We start from the raw sequence: 20,767 nt of genomic DNA on the forward strand, positions 1-20,767 counted from the left end.
TTGTTGTTGTTGTTGGGGTTTTTTTTTGTTTGTTTGTTTTTTTGTGTGTGTGTGTGTTTTTTTTTTTTCTTCCCAAAGATTGCCACAGAGCAGCTTTTCCATCTGGGCACAGATCATTCTATGTGTTCCCGTTATGATTCCCACCTCTGCCTTTTACTGAGAATGAAAACAACCTCACAGTAGAAAGAGAGAAATAAAGGTATCTTAACCTTCAAGTTTAATGGAAACTTGAAAAAAGAAGTGTGAAAACTTCAGTTGCATTATCCAGGTCATTTGGAAAGCTTGAGTCTTCTGTCTGAATTAGAAGACCTTTTCAGAAGGGATTTCTAAATTAAGTTGTCTCATCAGTACCCCTTGACCCCAGGGTATAGTTCTACCTTGTTTCAATAAAGTCAATCACCCAAATAAGCGAGATATCTGTTTTTGTGTGGAGGGAGGTAATTTTAGAGAAGTGAATTTTGGGTGTGCAAAAGCACAGATCTGATTTAGATGCATATTTATTTCCACAAGTATGTAATCTGGAAGCCTAGCAAGTAACAATTGGTTTCACCTTCAAGCATTTCATTCCATAGAAGGTCATACCAATTTCATTCCATAGAGGGTTATGTTTTAGTAGTATTTGGAAAAGTAAGTGATAGAGACAGTATTTTCCTCTTCTTAAAAAAAAAAAAAAAAAAAAAAAAAAAAAAAAAATTATTCCATATATAATATGTTAGGGAGAGCTAACTCATGTGAAATATTCAAACATCCTAAAAGTTGTTAAAATACAGGAAGTCCACCTCATATATGAGTTGAAAGAGAGTGACAACTAAAGGAGCATTTCAGTAGACCAGAGTTTGGGCTGTATCCAAGAGTTTCTGCTCAGCAAAATGAGCTAAAGGGATTCTGCTCAGCCCTGTCCTTCCCCATAAGAGAGACAGCATCTTCCTGTTACATCCCCAAGCTGCTAAAATCAGCATAAGCTCCTGGCTGTGAGATTCATTGGCCCAGAAGAAAGGAAGTGGCGGTACAGTTATGCAATGACAGTTTTCCTTGGGAAATTTTTGGTCCTTTTGATTAAACAACTCAGTATTCGGCTGTCTCCTGGATTTATTGCAACAAGTGTCTTTTAAGAAAGACTTCAGGGTGATGGGACATTGCTCACAGGATGCAGGTGAGATAAGGGGTCTTTGTTGGGGGGAAGGTGTGGGAGAGAGACGGTTTCTAAATGCTTTGTTTTAGTCTAGAACCCCATGGCAGCTGGAATTACTGGTGCGCAGAAATAAGATTTTAATCTTTAATCTTTGACATGGAATTGACAGTTTGGGAGAGACATCCTTTTCAACCGATTAGCTATAAATCAAATATTTGTATATGGAAATAGCATTTGTTTAGAAACTGTCTATTTTTCCTCAGCAGACATAACGGCTCTGGTTTCAGAGCATCCGTCTTAATATGTTTATCTTCAGAGACATCCAGAAAGTTTTACCACAGAAAAGTGATATGCAAAGATTAAATGACTCTCCCAAAGTCATATAAGAAGTCTGTGGCAGAGCAAGGAAATGAATCCACATCTCCTGAATCATTGGCTACTATCTTAGCCACTTTTTTTTCCCCTGCAAAACAAATTTTATGTTAGAATTTAAATTTCATGTTAGAATTTAAATTTCTGGGTGTACCTCAAGTCTCACTGGGAATCCGGCTCCATACATTTAGTAGGGTCACTGTAAATTTTATCCAAAGCTCTTCTGACTCAGAAAGTAGAAAAATAAAGTAGGTCTTTTATGTAACTGTGTCAGAGGCAACTTAGACAGCAGCCAAGCCTTTCAAGGAAAGTGGATTTCCCTTGTGTGTTCTGGCTTATAAATCCTGTCTCTTTTATTTTAGGAATATAATTGTTGCACCTTCCAAAACAACACACAAGGAGCCAACTGCAACAGTCAGTGTCTTGTGTGCCTGTAAAAGTCTTGGCCAATGCAAGGAAAGAGATATAAAATTAATGAAAAGGAAAGAGAAAAACCAAAATAAGTTGGTTTAATCACTACAAATAACTCACTTTTGGCAATACACCATATGGTGGGTGTACATAGATGAGTCATTTTTTCTCTTGTGATCACTCCAATCAAAGGGGGGGACTGGACCCTTCCTGATGCTAATTCAGTCCTCCTGAGACAGGTTTCTAAAATAAGTGTGGTGAATCATTTTCTAGCAGCTCCTATCTCCCTTCACTGACTGTAGAGCACCTTATAATGGACACATGACTTGGACACAAGAGAAAAGCTAGGCATTATTTCTCTCATGTAGGTGCCAGTTGCAAAGCTTGTCCTAAGTTGTAGGTAAAGTGATTAAGGTATCTTTGTATTTTCACTCCGATTTGGTCCAGTCACAAGTTCATATGTAGATATTGACTAGAAGGAAAAAAAAAAAAAAGAAAACAAAACATGGTGAATGAAAAATATCCAAAATCTTTAAATTATGCAGAAGACATTTTCTTATACATAAATATCACTTCCTGACTCCATGTACACTTAAAATTCCTCATGAAAGCAAAATCTGTTTAATCACTTAGTTGTATTTCTTCTTCAGTTAGTTGATGAAGGAAAGTAATAAACATGAAGTAAAATCAGAATCTACCCTGAAAAGGCACTGTGTTGTAGAATCTTTTAGTTTGCCAGGAAATCCTGTTTGTCACTTGTCAATACAGAGAAAGAACATCAAAACTCATGAACAGACGAGATGTTGCATCCTTTTACGAGGACATCAGTGACCAACTGCTTCTGCTGCCTAAGGTAAATAAGTTCTTCTAGGGAAATGAAAAGAAGTTGCTTCCTCTAATTTCCTTTCACTTTCCAGGCTAGCTTTCACCCAACATTATCTTTTTTAAGGTATCCATTTAGGGCATTTTTCACTTTGGAATCTTTCTTCAACCATTTGACTTGAGAAGAAATATCTTCCCATTTATACTGCCTAATGTCTAGCACAGCAGCACTTTGATATTTCTGAGTGCTACATATTTATTATTAATTATTACAAATATAAAATAATATTCTGGAATGGATTTAACAAATATAAATGTTACTATTAAAAATATGCAAATAATTAATACTTTAATAAAACACAGACATAAAGTAAATGAAAAATCCAACCTAAGTGATAACAGTACCCACAATGCAAAAGCCCATTGCAACACCAAAACCCATTTTCCATCCCATGATATTAGGAGTCTCATTCCTGCTTTGAAAGTCTGTAGGTTTCTGTAGGGATTTAATATCAAATGAACCTTTGAGAAAACTTCTGCAGAAATGTACTTAGGACAAATGTGATTCTTTCACTTTAAATTCTAGGAACAAAATGGGAAAAAAAAAGCCCTACTTTTTCTGTAATGATTGTGCAACTCCAAGAACAATCACATAGTTCTCTGCTACTAGTTGTTTAATAACCCTGTTTTCCCAGGGAGCTCTTTCTGCCTTTTTTTCTGCATTGTTTACATTTTTGTGCTTCCTTTCTTAGCTGTTCTGTTGGTGCAGGTTCTTGCACCTGAGCAGCACTGGGAACCACCTACGCTGCCTCTGATGAACTCACCAGTCAAGCTGTTGACTCCAAAACATCCTCTGGTCTCAGGATTCCCTTCTGGCAGCACAAGACCTGAGCTCACATTATTGGGCAAAGACAAAACAGGAACCCAGCTTAAAATAGTAGATGATGCCATACAGATTGTCTGGATTTTATTTTTAACTGGGTCAACCATGTGCCAGTGGAAGTGATGACTGAGATGTCCATTTAAAGTCATAAAGTGATCTGGGCTTGCTGGTGAGGACCATCTCCCTCCAGGCTGTGCCAGGGTAACCCAGCCCAGAGCTACTTCCAAGCCTGACCTTCCATTCTTTCTCTTAATATCTCTCTGTATCTTTGACCATATCTGCTATTACCTTTGCAGTGTGCCTCAGTCCCAGCTCACCCCTTCTGCCTGCTCTTCCTGTCCTGTCTGTCTCCCAAATCCCCTCTTCTCCCTCCTGCTAATTCTTCATAGCACACAACTACAGGAAGGCATTTCCAATCCCACTGCAGAGATGTTTGGAAAAAAATAATTCCCAGTGATTTCATCTGCAGCACTATGGGTCGCTTGGAGATGAAACTGAAACATTCTAATCCTCAACGGGAAATTATCAAGCCTGGTGAAGAAAAAGCAGATGTGTACGGCACTTAGAGTGCACCTGGGCTCTCTTCGTTAGGAAAGCAACAGGCTTATGCTCTTTTTCAATGAAAATAAAGTAGGTATCCTTTCTTCAGACAACAGATATTAAACTGTGGTGATTGAAGGAAACCATCGTTTTTACTTGCAGGAATAGATAATTTGCACTAGAGTATTTAAATAATTAATTGTCCAAGGATATCTCAGAAGACTAATTAATATATTTTTTTAAGAGAAAGTGGGACACCAAGAAACTCTAGAGGTTTGATAAGAAATTGTTAACAGTTTAAAATTCAGTTGGGACAGGACAAGGTGAGTCTGGCACTGATCTTATCAAAATCACAGAGAGGCTGCTATGGGACACTATCCAAAAGGAATGAAGAAATTGTAATATTAAGATGAAAATTATGCTGCCATAAATAGCTTGTGACTGATTTCTGATTATTTCCTTTATTTTCAAGACTACAGGGTGGATGGTTAGAGATAATTGTGTAGACATGATTCTTTTAGTACTCCCCAAAGAATGTAATCCTGTGTGACCTGTTTTTATATCTGAAAAATCAATAAACAATGCTAACAAAAGTGAACATCAATGTCGCTCATGCAAACATAGAAAAAGTTAACAGATTTGTGAAAAATAAGATCTTCATCCACTGCTGCTAATGCTGGTATCCCATGGGGTCCTTTTCCAAGCTGATTGCTACTCTGTGTTTTTATCAGAGATCTCAAAGGCTATAGGCAAAATAAAAAAATATGTGCATTAAGAGGTGTTGGAACTGCGAGTGATGCCATATTAACCTGGGTACAGATTATCAGACATCATAGAGTAGAGTGAGCTTACTAAAACAGGTGCATTCTAAACCCTGTGAACAAAGAGAGGTGATCATGCCTTTAAAATAATCAATGCTGCAAATCAGTAGCTCTGGAAAACAAGAGGATTCTAAAAAAATGGTTATTTGTGAGTTCTAGTGATGTGTTGAGACTGTCTTTGCTGATATAAATTTTGGTTACAAAAGGAGCAGACAACTGAGTACAAACATAAGTGGAATATTACTCTTCCATTTGGCACCAGGGAGAGCTTTTTGGGAGTCATCTATCCAGCTGGATGTCTACCCTGGCAAAAGAATGTAGAAAAACTGGGAAGTGTTTAGAAAGAGCTGTGACAATGACCTGAGATTACAAATACTGCTTTAGAAATACCACAGCCTGAAAGCAATTTCATGTAATAGATAGCTTTCTAATCCAGGACAGGACACAAGATTCAGTGACTGGAAGCTGCAGTTAGACATAATCCAGACTAGAAATTTGCCTTATTAACAGGGTGACAACTCAGCCATTGGGATTATGGTGCGTTGTCTCTCAGCTGAGAGCTTGAAATACAGTCCAGGGCTGGACACTTGGCCCTGGTCAGCCTGAACTCTGGGCTTGAAGCAGAAATTTCTGGGAGAGATGCCTGTACTATGTAATAGTCAGTATAATTTATAATTTTCCTGTGCAGCATTTGAGAACTCTGAGAAATGCTGCTTGCTTGTTGTGGAAAACTGGACCAGAATTCTTGTGTCTTCAGGAGAGATGTGGCCATCCACGGAAGTGCACTCTGCAGAACTAGAGAAGGGGAAGAGTTCTATGAGGAATGTGCCCCACTGGATTGTTTAAACTCACTGCATCTGTGGCAGAGCTGAATGAGGTTTTAATATACATTAAAATTATTCTGTAGGCAGTTATATACTGTGAAGCCAAAACATTTCCTTTCCTCCCCCTTTCCCTCCTCCCAAACCCTAAGGCTTTTGATTTACAGTAGAAAAGTGGAGCCTGTAAATCTATACTGTTCTATAAACAGAGCAGCATAATGTGTGTTAAAATTCTGGGCAATTTCTTGTAATTGTATGTACTTAAGTAAAATTTACATGACCATTATGGGCTGCTCTTGGGCAATGGCTCTTTGTCAGCCTATAGTGATTAGCACATTGGTGCTGCCAGGACAAAATTCTGTCAGCACCACAAGACGGCAATTTCATCAGGTTTCTTTTTACACAGGCTTCAGGCTCGCACTGGTCCTGCAACCTACTAGATTTTTTTTTTTTCCTTCTTTTCCCTAACCATGCAGTCTGACTCTTCAGATGGAAATTAAAACAATTTCAAGAATGAGGAGTTCTCTCCTGTTTCTAAAAATAGCCCTGATCTTCAGCAGGGGGTGTGATTCCTTAGCCATGTGCAACAAAGATGACCTCTTTGTCAGGTCTAGCCTGCAGCAGGAAGTGTCTGCTCCTGGTCTACTTTTACATGGGTTCAAAAATAAACAGGCAGTTCCTCTGGCTGGCCTCCCTCTCTGAAGGCAGGCAAGGAACATTCTGTACAAGCAAGCACTCACAATCATTCGAGGGGCCAAGTCTAATGAAGTTAATTGATGCATCAAGGACGTGCATGGGTTGCAGAGCTACATATTGCATCAGTGCACAGTAAACACAGTGCCATACATTTGGGATACCCTACGGACGTGAGTTGAAAGAGAATGCATTTATTTTTGCAAAATGGAGTCTTTGTGCTCAGATCTGAAACTTATGTAACATGCCAGGGACACCAGAATATATCAATTTTCTAAAAACAGTCTAGTAAACCAGAAATGTGTGTGATATTTTACAGGAAAAAAAAGCGCAAATTAAAAAAAGGGGACACTTGAGTTCTATATGAATTACATCTTTTAGAAAAACATAGCAGGGAAGGGAAAATTTTAAAGTTAAAGCAACATGAAAGTCATTGAAATGTGAACATGGCGGAAAATTAACCCCACTTTTAACAATCTTTAATATCCAGGAATTAGAAAACTACATTACAGCAGCAGGCTCACTAGAAGAGCAAAATTTGAAGTGAAGAATGGGTGTCCAGTGCCCCATTCCGGCAACATAAAAGAATTAGCTGGAATAAAAGAAAAATGCACATTAAAACATGTTTTCTTTGTGAGAGAGATGCTCAGTACTGTTAGAACAAGAATGTGGGTGGGTCACTTTGACAATTAGCTCCATTAAAATGAGTGGTGACACTAAAAGTATGTTGATATGAAATGTGTTGTAATGATATGTGAATGTTAAAATGTGATCGAAGCTCATCTCCACACAGATAGAGGTGCACAAGGAGAAAATGGCAAGAAGGGGAGCCCAGGCAAAACCCTGACATGGATACTATTCCAGGAGACATCAACCCCTCAGTGCCTCATCTTCACACACGGGGAGGAACAGAGTGGGAAAACCCCACAAACCTCCTCAGAGAAATGAAGCCTCACGCTGACCCCTCCAAGGGCAGCCAGAGGGGGCTGCCAGCCCCAGCACCCACCAGTGACACCAAGTGAGATAAAATCACCCAGAGCATCTCTCCAGAGCACCTCACAAATAGAAGGGTCACAGCCTGGGGGAATGGGACACTTTACAAAATGCAAGGGAAGAGCATCTTGGGTCTGTACCAAATTCATGGGGTGTTTTGTGAAGGAAACAAAAGCTGGGAAAGGGAGAAATCGAGGTGGTTTGGGAAGGAGGAAGTGTGGAAATTAGGGAGGAAGGGGACAAAAGGGGCTGATGTAGACATTTTCTTGCCCATATACTTTTCCAGCTGTGCCCTCTGCCTGGCCATCCCAGTCTGTCCTGCCTTCCCAATACACACACTGCTCCTGAGGGCTTACCTGTGTTTGGAGGTCATAGTGGCAACCACTGAGAGGAGACCACTGGCCCAGGTCAGAGGCACTGCTCGGTGCTTCTTATGATGAGAAGCAAAACCTGTTTTCCCTGTGAGGAAAGTAGATTTTCTTCCAACAGTGTTAAAATTTAATTCAAATAATTGCAGAACTTAGTTTTCTGGAGTAATGATTGAATAAAAAAACTTGAACATGAACTTCAGCAGAAGAGACACAGTGAAGTGCCCAGAAGAGTGAGTGCGACTGTAGGTACATTATTCAATGATTTTCTGGGTCTCTCGAAGTATATTTTTCTTTAAAAAAACCCCAAAAACCCCAAACAACCTAGTGATTCTGGGTCACTTGGCAAATCATATGGAAAGCATTTAGCAATAAATGTTAGTGCCATCATACAGACATTTGAACAGAGAGTGAGTGCCTCCTCTGCCACAGGCTTCAAGTGTGAGCTTAGATCTGCTGTTTAAATTCTTCACACTGTGGTTATGCCATTTGTAAAGGTGAGATGTAACTGCCCTTCCTTAACTCACAGTAATTTTGTTTGAAGCTAAAAGATGATATGGGGTGAGGTGCTAAAAGACGTACCAGTGCGAAAGACACAAGTGGGTAGGTAAAATCACAGTCTGCATAAAAAGCCAAAATCTTTACTAGTGAGCTTTGTAGAGAGAGGTGCTTGGACAAGCTGGACAGATAGAAAACTAGGTTCTCATTGTTGATTGTTATTTTATAAAGTTTTAAATTAGTTTTTCTCCACTTAAGCATTCTATTTATCTCCATGTTCCCTTGTTTTCTCTTTCCCATTTTTTCTGGCACTGAAGCCACCATTAAGCATTTGAGCCAGAGAATCCCAGATCTAAACTGTTTCAAAGGCTGGAAGATGAGGGATGAAAACAGAGTTTTGGCTCCTAAAATGTAAGGTCAACTGGGGATTCAAATTCTACTGAGTTTCGGATTGTATGATTTTGAGATTCCAGTTCAAGCCCATCTCTCCAGTCATAAGGTGGAATTCATGACATTAAAATTCTTTCCACAGCACGAAAGGGATGTCATCATAAACACTACATTATGACTTCCCTACAGGTTGCTGCAGAAGAGGAATCTAACCCAGGAACAGCAGAGACATTTAAAAAACATCATGACCTTTGAGTAACAGAAAACATGGGAAAATCTAAGTCTTAAAGAAACTAATTTGATTCTGGTTTGGCACTCTGTGCAAATCCCTTCATAAAGAGAAGTTTAGGCCAGGGATTTCTACTCTGCTGCCTCTTTAAACTTCAGGCACATTTTTGCATATAAATGTTCTAAATCTGAGATCTTCATTTATCCCAAACCAGGCACTGATGCTTCTAAAGTGTAGCAATTAATTAGGAGAGTGTCATTGTGAGAAAGGCAACCACAGCAACACTCAAGCTCTGAATCTGGACATGGAAAAAATAACAAAGCAGAAACAAAAACAAAGAAAAGAAACAGAGTCTGTGTTGGAGCCTTTCTAAAAATCATATGCAAGAATCCAGATGGAGAGAGTGCTGGCTGCTGTTCATGTCTAACATGATCAGCAGATAGATGAGTGGCTTGGAGACGTGAGAAGTGGGCTAGAGAAAGTGCCAGACTGCTAGCTGGGATTTCAAGGAGTGTTTGTGGTAAGCCACAGCTCAGATCTTTTTTTTTTGCTGTGGCCTGAGTGCTGTCTTAGAGACCATGAATGGAAACTTAAGACCAAATATTTTGGGGCTGGTCATGATTTCAAGATAGTGATCCCATTTTCCAACCTGTAAGCCATTTCCCTTTTAAATCTTGTGAGCAACACTGAATCAAAAAACAAGCCAGTCTCACTTCACCAGAATGCTTGTAGCACACAGATCACAGTATTAATAAAGAAAAAGTCTGCATAGGTATTCTCCTCTTCCCAGGTTTTAAACTTTTCTTGTAATTATCTTTCAATTCTCCTCAGCCTTAACTACCGCAGAGTATGGACTGGGGAAAGTCTCTTTCTCTTTGCATCTCCCTACCCTGCTGCTATTGGCAATGCCCTCAGCCTCCCAGCTTCTTCTCCCAGTGGACATTTTATGTTTCAGTGGTCACTTTCAGTCTGTGAGATTCTGTCCAGGCTTGCCCAAGTGGTTTAGACTCCTTTCTTTTCCCTTTCACCACTGCTGTTATGTAAGGAGGCAGTGAAAGACAAACCTGGTAAAATTCCTGCTGTGAGTATGTGTGGTCAGGCTTTTGTGGACAAAAGTGGTGGTTTTCTATTCCCAGACTTGCTAGAGTGCAGAATAAAAAGGATGAAAGCCAAAAAGGACATGCAGTGTTTATGCCATCCAAAGTATCTCAACCCTTTGGTTGGTGTCAGGTCCATTGACTCAGCCACTGACTTTTTCTTATTTGCTGAAAGAGAGAAGCATTAAAATTTGTCAGGTGACAATGTTATCTTCCTTGCTTTCTGTATTCTCTGGAATATCCAATACTGCTTGCTTAGACCATCCCAGGTTCTCAGCACAAGAACCAGATCTGGAAAGGATTACTTGACATTCTTATTTGCAGCAGAACCTGAACTAACCCAGAAAGTGAGGAACCAATTGGCCTGTAGCTTATGCTTTTTAATCTGCTAAAAATTTTCTACCAAATGGGAAACACCAGGAAAGGCAAGGTTCCCAGATGTTGGAATGATGTTCCAAAACCCTAGGGAAAAATAGTCATTAATGCCTGAGCACTTACTGCAGATGTCAGGTTGTTTTATTCAAAGCCCATTAAAGTCAACAAGCATTTTTATCTTGACAGCTTTTGTATTTGAGGCCTATGCATGTGAAGGGGTCTTAAGTGACAGCTGGCCTGAGCAGGACTGATAAATACTCTTTAGAAGGTGTCATGGAAAGGGATTTCCAAGCAGAACACCCATGGAGTATTTCTGTCTCTACACTCATGCCATGGGCTAACACGTACACTGCTCCAGAAAAGGGCCCAGCACTCTGTGTCTCTCAGTGCTCCAGCACCATCTACAAGCTGGATAGGGAGAAAAGCCCTTTTCCGGTTGGATTTCCCCTTTAGCACAGCTTTATGTGCTTGTATAATAGGAAACAGCCCTTTCTATTTCTGTTCAAGCTCTGGAGGCTTGGATTTTCCCCAGAATTTTTGATTAACAGCTGAGCCTAAATCAGATCTGCCTGGGGTCTCCTTTGCCTTACTTGACACATCATAATATCCTTTCATCTGCTATTCCAAGTCAGTCTCTGGTTCTGTCAAGCAGCTCACTCTCTCCAAGAGAGACCACGTCAGTCCCTCTCTCTTTCTTAGACCCTCCTGAGCTGTTTCAAAGTAGGATTTCCATCACAACAAGGAAAACTTCTTTGTTTGACTGCCTCTGAACCAGACTCCACAGGACACTGGATTATGCAGGCTATGAGATGGATTTTCTTAAAGGTTGGGTTTTGATAAGCTTCTGTATGCTCAGTTGCACTTTATGTTTACCTGCGTGGTTCAGGGGCCAGCATATTAAAGCCACAGCAGTAGATTTTCACAGCATCTCATGTAAATTAAAGCACTCAGCTGGGATCTGTACATTATTCCTCACCATCAGTCATACAGAGAAAATCCCTCTGTGTGGTTTGAACTTGAATAGATTCATTTCTTGGAGGTGGAGAAGACAAGGCTAAACCAAATAAAACTCATTTGCAGTTTTATATGGGCTGCCATTTAATCATCCCTGAATTAACTGAGTCACGTAGGATTTTTTCTGCTCTGTTTCTGTAAACTTGGTACAGCTTGATAGGACTGGCAATGTAAAGAGCAAAAACTGTAAAAGGTGAATGGCAAAATGGTAAGATTACTCATGTGTGAATTGCTTGAGTAGGAATGCAGCCAGGAAAAGCCAAAGCTCAGATTGGAGTTGAAACTATCAAGGAAGGTAAGAATCAGAAGGTTTTGTGTGTACATTGGTGGAAGAAAGGGCAAAGACAGCGTGAATCCATTGCTCAGTGGGTTCAGGGTCCTAGTGACAAGCTACACGGAGAAAGATGTAATTCACAGCTCAGATTTCACATGTGAGATTTGTCCTCAGGCCTCCTGAATTTCTGAGCCTTCTATTACAGTCTGTCAGTACCCACAGGAAAAAGAGCTGGGGATCCTCTCACCCAACAGAGGCGTGTGGGTCCATCACAACACATCAGGGGCATCCGAGGCTGCTAAAGGAGCTGGCTGATGTCACTGAGGAGCTAATTTCTATCCTCTTTGACAGGTTCTGGCAATGAACCATTCCTAATGCCTGGCAAAAGGCAGGTGTTGCACCAACCCCAAAAAAATCCAGGTTATTTGTAGCTGGCCATCATAACTGATGACCTTGGGAAAACTGGGGAGCAAATGCTCTGAGAAGCTACTTTTTAAAGACATGAAGGATGAGAAGATAACTAGAGGGAGCTGGAATGCATTTTACCAAGGGAATTTGTTGCCTGCCCAGCTTCATTGCTTTCTACTATAGGGTCTAGCATTGTGGACAATGGGAAGGAGAGGGATGCTGAATGCCCTGATTTTCATCAGGCCCCCAAAACAGCCTCTTGTAGTATCACAATGAGTTATGAGATACTGTGAGATACAGCTCAATAGGAAAACTGAGTAAGCTTTTACTATTACTCTTTACCCTTACAGCTCAGCATATCAGACCCTGAACCATTCTCTAAATGACATGAATAGTCCCCTTGCACTATTCTTTATTGTGGGACAAGATGGACAGTGGCTGTTCTAAGGAAAGTTAAGACCTTCCCAAATACAGAACCTGTCACCTAACTGGAGTCATGTGGAGACAGCAGTAAATGAGACTAGAAAGACAAGAGTGTTTAAAATGCTTTTCCCTCTGGTTATCCTCAGAGAAGACTACAGTTAAAAAGGAAATTTGGGGCAGAATAATTCAACAAAGCACTTATTTAAGCTGCACAAGTGTCACCCAAACTCATCCCTACCTCTAAAGTAAGCACCAGTTAAAAGCCAGAGGCACATAATGATGACGGAAAACCATCTTCTTCCCACTCTATCAACCCAAGCCCAGCACTGAGGAAAGCTCAGCCAACCCCAAGCAGTTGTCTCCATTGAAAATTCTTCCAGAATGTCACATTTATGCTTTAACTTATGCTGGCCACGTTTTCTGACTTTTTCCCCTAAGGATACACATCTGTACATCCTGCCTCCTAATGACTCATGGAAGTTTCAGATGTTTCATTAACAAATCCATAACTGACAATTACATTGCTCCTTCTTACACAAAAAAGGACACTCAGGTAATGACTTCAACCATAAGCTCGCTCAAATTGATGGGAATGTAAACAACAGAGGCATGGAACAAAACTATGGAAAGGAAAAGAGGAGCAGGGCATTACTGTAGTGTTAAATTTTGTCTGGTTATTTAAACAAAAATAGGGTTTTTTTTCCAAAAAAATGTGTCTCCTCACTTCATATCCAACACTTTCATTACAAAATGTCAAATATGTCAAAACATCTCCAAATTCATTCATGCTGACAATCAGGTTATACTTACACAAAGTTTGTGTGTGTCCTTCTCTGGCAGATATCAATTAAACGTCACTGCTTAAATGCTGTTTTTAGAATTGGCTTTTATTTGTTGCCAAATGAGGTCACAAACTGCTTCCTGTCAGTTGCTAGACATTTTCCTAAAACTCAGAACTGACAGCAGAAGCGCTTTCTGTTGTTTGTTTGATTGCTTTATGTAAAAGGAAGGGTTTGGGGAGATGAGAAGCCATGGGACACTGCTTAAGAGGTTGGGAAATGTTCATCCTCTAAGCAGTCCTTGCAGCCCAGGAAGATTTCAGCCACTCCAAGTTCCAAGCAGACAGCTGTCTCACTCCAAGCGTGCGTCTTTCAGGATGTCAGGGTGCTTTATCACCGCTTGCCACAGCACAGCCTTCATGCTTCACACAAGTTCCTCACCCAGAATCAGACTTCTCTGTAATGCCCAATTTTTGCCCAAAGTGCCAGAGAAAGTTTGCAGTCCTGTGCTGCAAGTATGGCCTGATGACGTGACCCTGGGATACTTCCAAGGAACTCACTTCTGGCAAGTGAGTCCTGGCAAGATGTAGCAGCCCATCACTCTCAAGGTGGGTGTCAGGATACATCCCAGCATTTTCCCACTCATACTTTCCATGGTCTGTTCATGCGAGGACCTTCTGTTTATTCCCCAGAGTCCCTGTGTAAACTAACACTAACTCTTGATCCCCTGTGGTACAGGCAGCCCATAACTCTCCCAGGCCTCGGAGTGAAGGCTGTGGGAACATTTGCCAGCTGAACCAGATGATATTCCCTGTCACACCCACTCTAGGACTCTGACACACCAGGTTAAGTGTGATATTGGCATCCACTACATCTGCACACAGTGCTTTAAAATGTCTGAGACATCAAGATGAGACCCTAGCTGACAGCATGAAAAAAAATAGCATTTTTAAAAAAATGCAAGAAAAATTAATTCCTCAGAAAATTACATTCTATTCACTGGGAAAGGGAAAGTTTTCCCCCAATACTTCACCATCTGAAAAAGACAATAAAACACAGCTCCTGGTATAAAGTGCAAATCAAAGCTTCTCTGAAGCAACATTTACCAGATTGATTCTATACACAAAACAAATTCTCAATGAAAACAGCTTAAGACAGCAAGTGAATGGATGTAGTACAAATTAGCTGGTGACCACCGGATCGTAATCCACTCATCCAGATGGGATTTCGTGGGATGCTGTAGTGAAGACCGAGGGTTTTCTATCCAGTCTCTTTGGGGAGTATGTGATCTTGAAAAAACAGTGTCATTGCTCAGTTATGTGTCTCTGAGCAGGAGAGCTTAGATGGGATTGTTCTTCAGTCCTGCCACAACAGTGGTCTCTGCAAGAATGAAGCTGAGGAGCTTTCAAGAAATCAAATAAAGTGCTCTTTATGCCATGAGGGACAGCAATGCAGTACTTCCCTTCAGAGTCCCGTGCACACCTTTGCAGACAATTCACCTTTTTCCCAAAACAGCTATCATACTCAAGTCCATGAATTGGAGATGATGAATCTAACCTCACTGAGGGCAGAGAGGAGGGAGATCTGGAGGGATTGCAGCAGCTGTGAGGCGTTTATGTTAGTCCTCACAGGTGGAGTCAGACTCTCAGAAGCTGACAGCTTATTCCAGCATGCAAAGGAGGCTTATGAAGATGGTGAAGGGCTAGAGGAGAAGCAATATGAGGAGTATCTGAGGTCACTTGGCTTGTTCAGATCAGAGCTCACAACAGTTCTGCAGCTTCCTCACAAGGGGAAGAGGAGGGGCAGGCATTGATCTCTGCTCTGTGTGACCAGGGACATGACCAAGGGAAGGGCTGGAGCTGGGTCAGGGAAGGGTTAGGTTGGATATCAGAAAAGGTTCTTTCCCCCAGAGGGTGCCGGGCACTGCCCAGGCTCCCCAGGGAATGGTCACGGCCCCAAGGCTGCCCGAGCTCCGGGAGCGTTTGGACAACGCTCTCAGGGATGAAGGGGGGGGGATTGTTGGGGTGTCTGTGCAGGGCCAGGAGCTGGACCGGATGATGCTTGTCTGTGCCTTCCAACACAGGATAGTCTACAGTTCTGATTCTGTGAACTCACTACAATACCCACCTCTGTGTATGCCAAAGCACATCCCATGTTTTGGTGCCTGCCATGTTGCTGAGGCTCTTCTCAGTTCAAACCAGCACCGTGCACCAGCACAAGCCCCAGTTCACAGTTCCCCACCAAAAGGATTTTGCAGAGTGCACACCCCAAAGTTTTAGGTCAAACACACTATTCCCACATTCCTTGCAGCTCCCCTTCGGTTCCAGGCCGTGAGGAGTTTGTGGCAGGAGTACATCAGCTGTTTATGGACCACAGTGGATAGCTGCATAAAGATAAACCACATAGAGCTTCCTTTGTCTCACACACATACCAGGCTTTTCAAAAAATCCACTAAAACACACTCACACATCATGAATTCAGGATTTTAGGAGTATTGGGGATTATTATCTTAATGCTCTTCATTCACTGACTTCCACAACATCTCAGGGAATAGATCTGTATTTCTCACTGAAACCTCCCCATGACCAGTAATTGATCATTTCACTTTTCCCCAAGCACTTTGGTTGTACTGGAAATGTTTTTTTAATTATGAATATACTTGACTTAAAGTTGTCTTTTTGCTCATTTCAATCACTTTTAAGTCTGTCCCTGAATTCCCCTTGAAAATGCATATGCAGTGACAGGGTGACTGAAGGAAACAGGCGTGCTGGTCTGAACATCTGTGAGATGGGAGTGAAAAGAAAAAAAAAATTCAAGCTACCCCTCCTAAAAAAAGTGACAGATGTGAGTAAGAGGTACCACTCATGAGACACCTCTGTGGAGTAAACATTTTGGAATAATATTCCAGGCAACAACTACAGAGGCTCTAACAACAGATTGACCAGCCATTTATTACATTTCAAACAAAATGACTCAAAGGAAAATGTTCTAAACAGGCACCACTGGGCATTTGACTCAGCCCAAGCAGTGTTTTAACTATTTCTTTGCCACACAGCATACACGTGTCTCCTGCAACCCATGCCCTTCTACAGATGCACAGCACATCTGACTAGTTTTCCCACCAACTTTCTAAAGCCTGTAGCCATCACAGGGTGCTGTTGTTTCCTCTCAATGTGGGATGCCAGGTCAAAACGAATTACTTAGCTATTTTAAATTTTTTCTTATTTTGTTTCTTCTCTTTTTTCCCCCCCTTTCTTAAATAACATTAGCATTCTGTGTTAGCTGAAGAGCTAAAACCTGGTTTTAATTTAAATATAAATAAAACCAGAAGTGACTGTGTGATTGTACTAAAAATAAATTGGTTTCTGTTCTAAAAGTTTCACTGATCTTAAAACTGGGGGAGGAGGGAAATGGGAGAGGATGTCCAACTCTTTTTTAGTCTGAGGGTGCCTCAAATCTGTGGCATTATGTCTCTAGAGAACTGGGTAGTTTCTGATACCATCACTTTATCTGGAAATCTATTTACCACACTTTACCAGCATGTCTATTCAGAATGTGGTTCAGAAATCATGAGGGGAAATCACACACTGTTAAGACGGAGCATTCTTGAGTGAGCCCCAATTATGGCAAATTCAGCAACAGAAAAAGAGGCTGTGGTGAGTGCAGTTACTGAAATTTTCCAAATAAATACAGCAAACAAGTTGCTCCAGGAACAAACTCGTACCTATATGATTTATAATAGCAGGAGTTGGGCCATGAAGGCAGGATGAACCCAATGAACCAGCAGTCACAGGCCACCCGTGGGCTGCAAGGCTGCCTGTGGTGCCTTCGCTCCTTGTAACCAGTCCGTGACAGCTGGGACAGACCTCATCTGCTCCGAGGTGTGTGTGGCTTCTAGCAGTGCTCAGCAACTTCCACTGGCTTGCAGGCTGCTGATGAGCTCCTATGTGGGTTAGTATCAACAGGGAAAAATATAGGGATCCTATTTACAGCCTGCTGGCAGCAGATAGGTTAAAAAAAAAAAAAAATCCTTCTCCAAAATCAATGTTTGCTTTACTGAGGGCCTCCTTAGGTGTACATTGGAAACAATTCTGTCTGTCTTCCACCACAGTTCAGTCACCCTACAGTTCAGTGTGCCAGCCAGTAGTAGTTAGCAGTCCAGAATCAACAAGTTTCTGCTGTTTAGCAGTACCAGACCATATTGGCCAAAAGCAAATGGAAAATATTAAATGTGAAATGGCACCTGATGAATGGTGATAAAGAACAAAAAGTAAAGTAGGGACTGTGGGCACCTTGGCGCTTTTTTTCACCCTATTTGTGGCATGACACACTGGCTCACAGCTCTGATATGAAGAGTGTTTCAGCAGCAGAACTCTTCCTCTGCAGCATAAATCAGCCCTTCCTCTCATTCCTTCTCATCAGCCACTTTAATCTCAAAGGATGTCACAGGACTGACTGTCTGGTGCTGTCACTGCCACCCTGTGCAATCATTTCATCCCGGGCAAAGCCACTAAAAAAAATCAGTGTGAACTCTCAGTTAATGTCCTTTGATAGCAGGAGCTTTACCCCTGCTGTTCAAAACCATGGCTGGCCATCCAATGCACAGAGAATGAGGGAGAAGTGCAATCTCTCCCTCACAGGCTGACAAGTAGGACCTGTGTACTTTGGCCTCTCTCTGATTATCCTGTCTACGTGTAGTTCTCAATGCCTGCACCTCTAGACATGATTTTTTTCAATGTGAGAGGCTCCCACGTCCAGAGACTGTGTGTTACTAACTCTTGGCACTCTGATTTAAGGTTAAAATAATTTTAACCTTAAAATTTTTTCTTTACCACTTTAAGTCATGTTATGGGGTTCAAGTGCTACCTACTCCATGTCCATTCTGACTTCATTCTTTGGATTCTAGGTGCTAATGGAAAGGTACTGTTAAGGCCCTTGCTAAGGGGTATCTGTTTTTTCTCAACAAGTCAGTGGAGTGACCTTTCAGAACCACAAACTCTGTTGTGTTAAATTTTGCTGCCTGCTTTTCCAAGTGGCAGATGCTCCTCAGACACTGCATTCCGTGACAAAGGGTTTTGTGCAGGCATGGCAATCTCTGTGTTTTGCTTGCACAGCCCTACACCAGCAAAGCACCTGAGAACCAAAGAGCTTTGACACTGCTGGAGATGCGGCGCTGTTTGGTGAGGCTGCTTGTTGTAACCAGCCAGATGCACACAGGGAATGGAACAGGTGATAGATTTCTGTAGCTGGTCATGAAGCCAAGCAGCCCCGGGCAGTGAAGGCAGGGATGGACTTTGATCGACGTGATTTCATTAGAGACAGAAGGAAAAAGAGTTACTTGCTACCTAAAAGCTATTTTCCAGCCTTAGGTCCCCTGCTGCATGGCCTTGTCTGGATCAAAGTGCCATCCCAGAGACTGAGTGAAGCCAAAGGGACTCAACTATGCACAACTCAGGTAGACTGCAAAATCAGGCTGCCAGTTTGGGAGGGTTTTTATGCCACTGGAATCTCAGTGTGCGAGGTTGGAACTCCAGTCCCTTGAGCAAGGAACAACCCATGCACTGCAAGTTGACTACAGGAGGAGAGTGTTTGGAAAAACTCCTCCCTTTCAGTGTGCCACCAAAGAAGCAAAACTGCAGGCCAGTGGACAGAGATGCTGCGTTGCCAAAATACTTATTTCATCTCCAGCTAACTGGTGGCACTGCACACACCTTCCCCTTGGTGTTCTGCTAACAAACAACACACTCCTCAGGGCTTGACCTTCTCCAGGCTGGCCACTTCTGTCAGGGCTTCGTTTATGCACCTGGCACAAACTTCAGCGAGCCACACTGGAGCAGGCAGCTAAAATAGCCTTTTTTCTCCTCAAAAAGAGAAGAAAGGGTTTATTGCAAACCATTCCAGTACTATCAGAACCCCTTTTCCTACCCAGCCCCATGTCTTACTAAAAATAAATATGCATGGTTTTTATACTGATTCCATGTTGCCACAATTATATCCTGAAAAGAGTGTCAAATGTGCTTTTCCACATAATTTACTGTTTCCCTGTGATTCACGAAGCCTCTTTTCACGTGAATAATTGGTCACTTCTTGTTTATGTATCACCATGGTACACAGCTCCTAGCAGGCCAAAAAAATAGGCACAAAGCTGACATTTAATCATTAGAGCTACATGCAACCTTCCCCCCACCCTTGCTACCAACTCCTTGCTTTTTACCTCCTCCCATAAAAAGAAAGTACAGATTTTTTAATGGAGGAAATAGTTCCTAAAAAAAAAAATCCCAAAAGTTTTACCTTCCTTAGCACTCATGAGCAATTTTTTTGTTCCATGCTTATTTTGTATTTCACATTTTCCAGTGTAAAGAAAACAGCTGAAGAGTCCCTTGCAAACAAAGTGAGAAGGTGGAGAAGGAGGAATGTTCTGAGTGCATGGCTGCCGAGAATGGCAGCTTTCCAAGTACAAATTTGTTTATTTCTCAGGGGAGATACAGTCAGGACATCACTTACCAATGGTCACTTGAATTAGAAAGCACCTCAGCATGTTCTCAGAATAGCATTTCAGCCTCTAGACACTGTAATGACACTTAGTTTTTACAGTGCAGTAAACTGCGGTACAAATTAATTTATTTACAGTGAGTCACTGCTCAAGCAACTCTGCAGTCAAGCTTTGATTTGCAGAACTCCTCTGCCTTCACCTACAGCTTCTTAAACAAGCCTGCACTGTGACAACATCTGTGATGGGTAAGTTTGGATCTCCGTGTGTTCTTCCTGCCTGGAAAGTTGAGGAACACCTTGTGCAGTATTTTGACAGTATTAAAAGAAATTAAAAAATCGAAGAGATAAGTATATTTGTCTTGACAGCATCATACCATGGCAGGCCAAAAACACATCAGAAAACAGAAGTCAGCAGGGACACTTAACAGCATAGGAAAAAAACATATTGGCTTAAGTCTGGCTATCAATCCAGCCCAGTAGGTTGTGTGATCCTACAGAACGAGTGCAAAAAAACTGAATGCAAAAGAAAAGAGAATATTTGTTGAGAATACACGAGGACGTTAATCTCCTTTTTGCCACAAACCAAAGCAACATCAGGTTTTAAGGCTGGAGAAAAAAAAAAAAAAAAAGCTAAGTGGTTTTTACCTCATATAGACATGAGACAAAACCAAAGCCTCAAGATCTGATCTTGTTAAAAAAACAGAAGGGTAAACTGTAAGTTTTTGTTTTCCTTTTTTTTTTTAGCAGCCAGGTAGAAACAGAAGGGAGTGAAACTTTCATGAGTGTTGGGGGTTAGGACATGGGAGGAGAGAAGAGGACAAAGGAGAGACAAAAACAACTGCTCGGAGTTGACTTTTCTGATTCAAATACACCTTAGCAGCACTCAGTGGAAAGCAGACTCAGAAGTGGAAAGAATTTCTGGATGCAGATCA

General features: G+C 41.5%; 1 long non-coding RNA gene across 1 annotated transcript; it reads left to right on the forward strand.

The window, feature by feature from the left end:
• The first annotated feature begins 1,056 nt into the window (after positions 1-1,056).
• Positions 1,057-4,746, forward strand: LOC128788395 (uncharacterized). Its single transcript, XR_008431055.1, has 3 exons — positions 1,057-1,153; positions 2,684-2,768; positions 3,490-4,746. It is a non-coding gene; the product is annotated as an uncharacterized LOC128788395 (long non-coding RNA).
• Positions 4,747-20,767: the final 16,021 nt, after the last annotated feature.

Source organism: Vidua chalybeata, chromosome 5, assembly GCF_026979565.1.
Source record: "Vidua chalybeata isolate OUT-0048 chromosome 5, bVidCha1 merged haplotype, whole genome shotgun sequence".
NCBI classification, from domain to species: domain Eukaryota; kingdom Metazoa; phylum Chordata; class Aves; order Passeriformes; family Viduidae; genus Vidua; species Vidua chalybeata.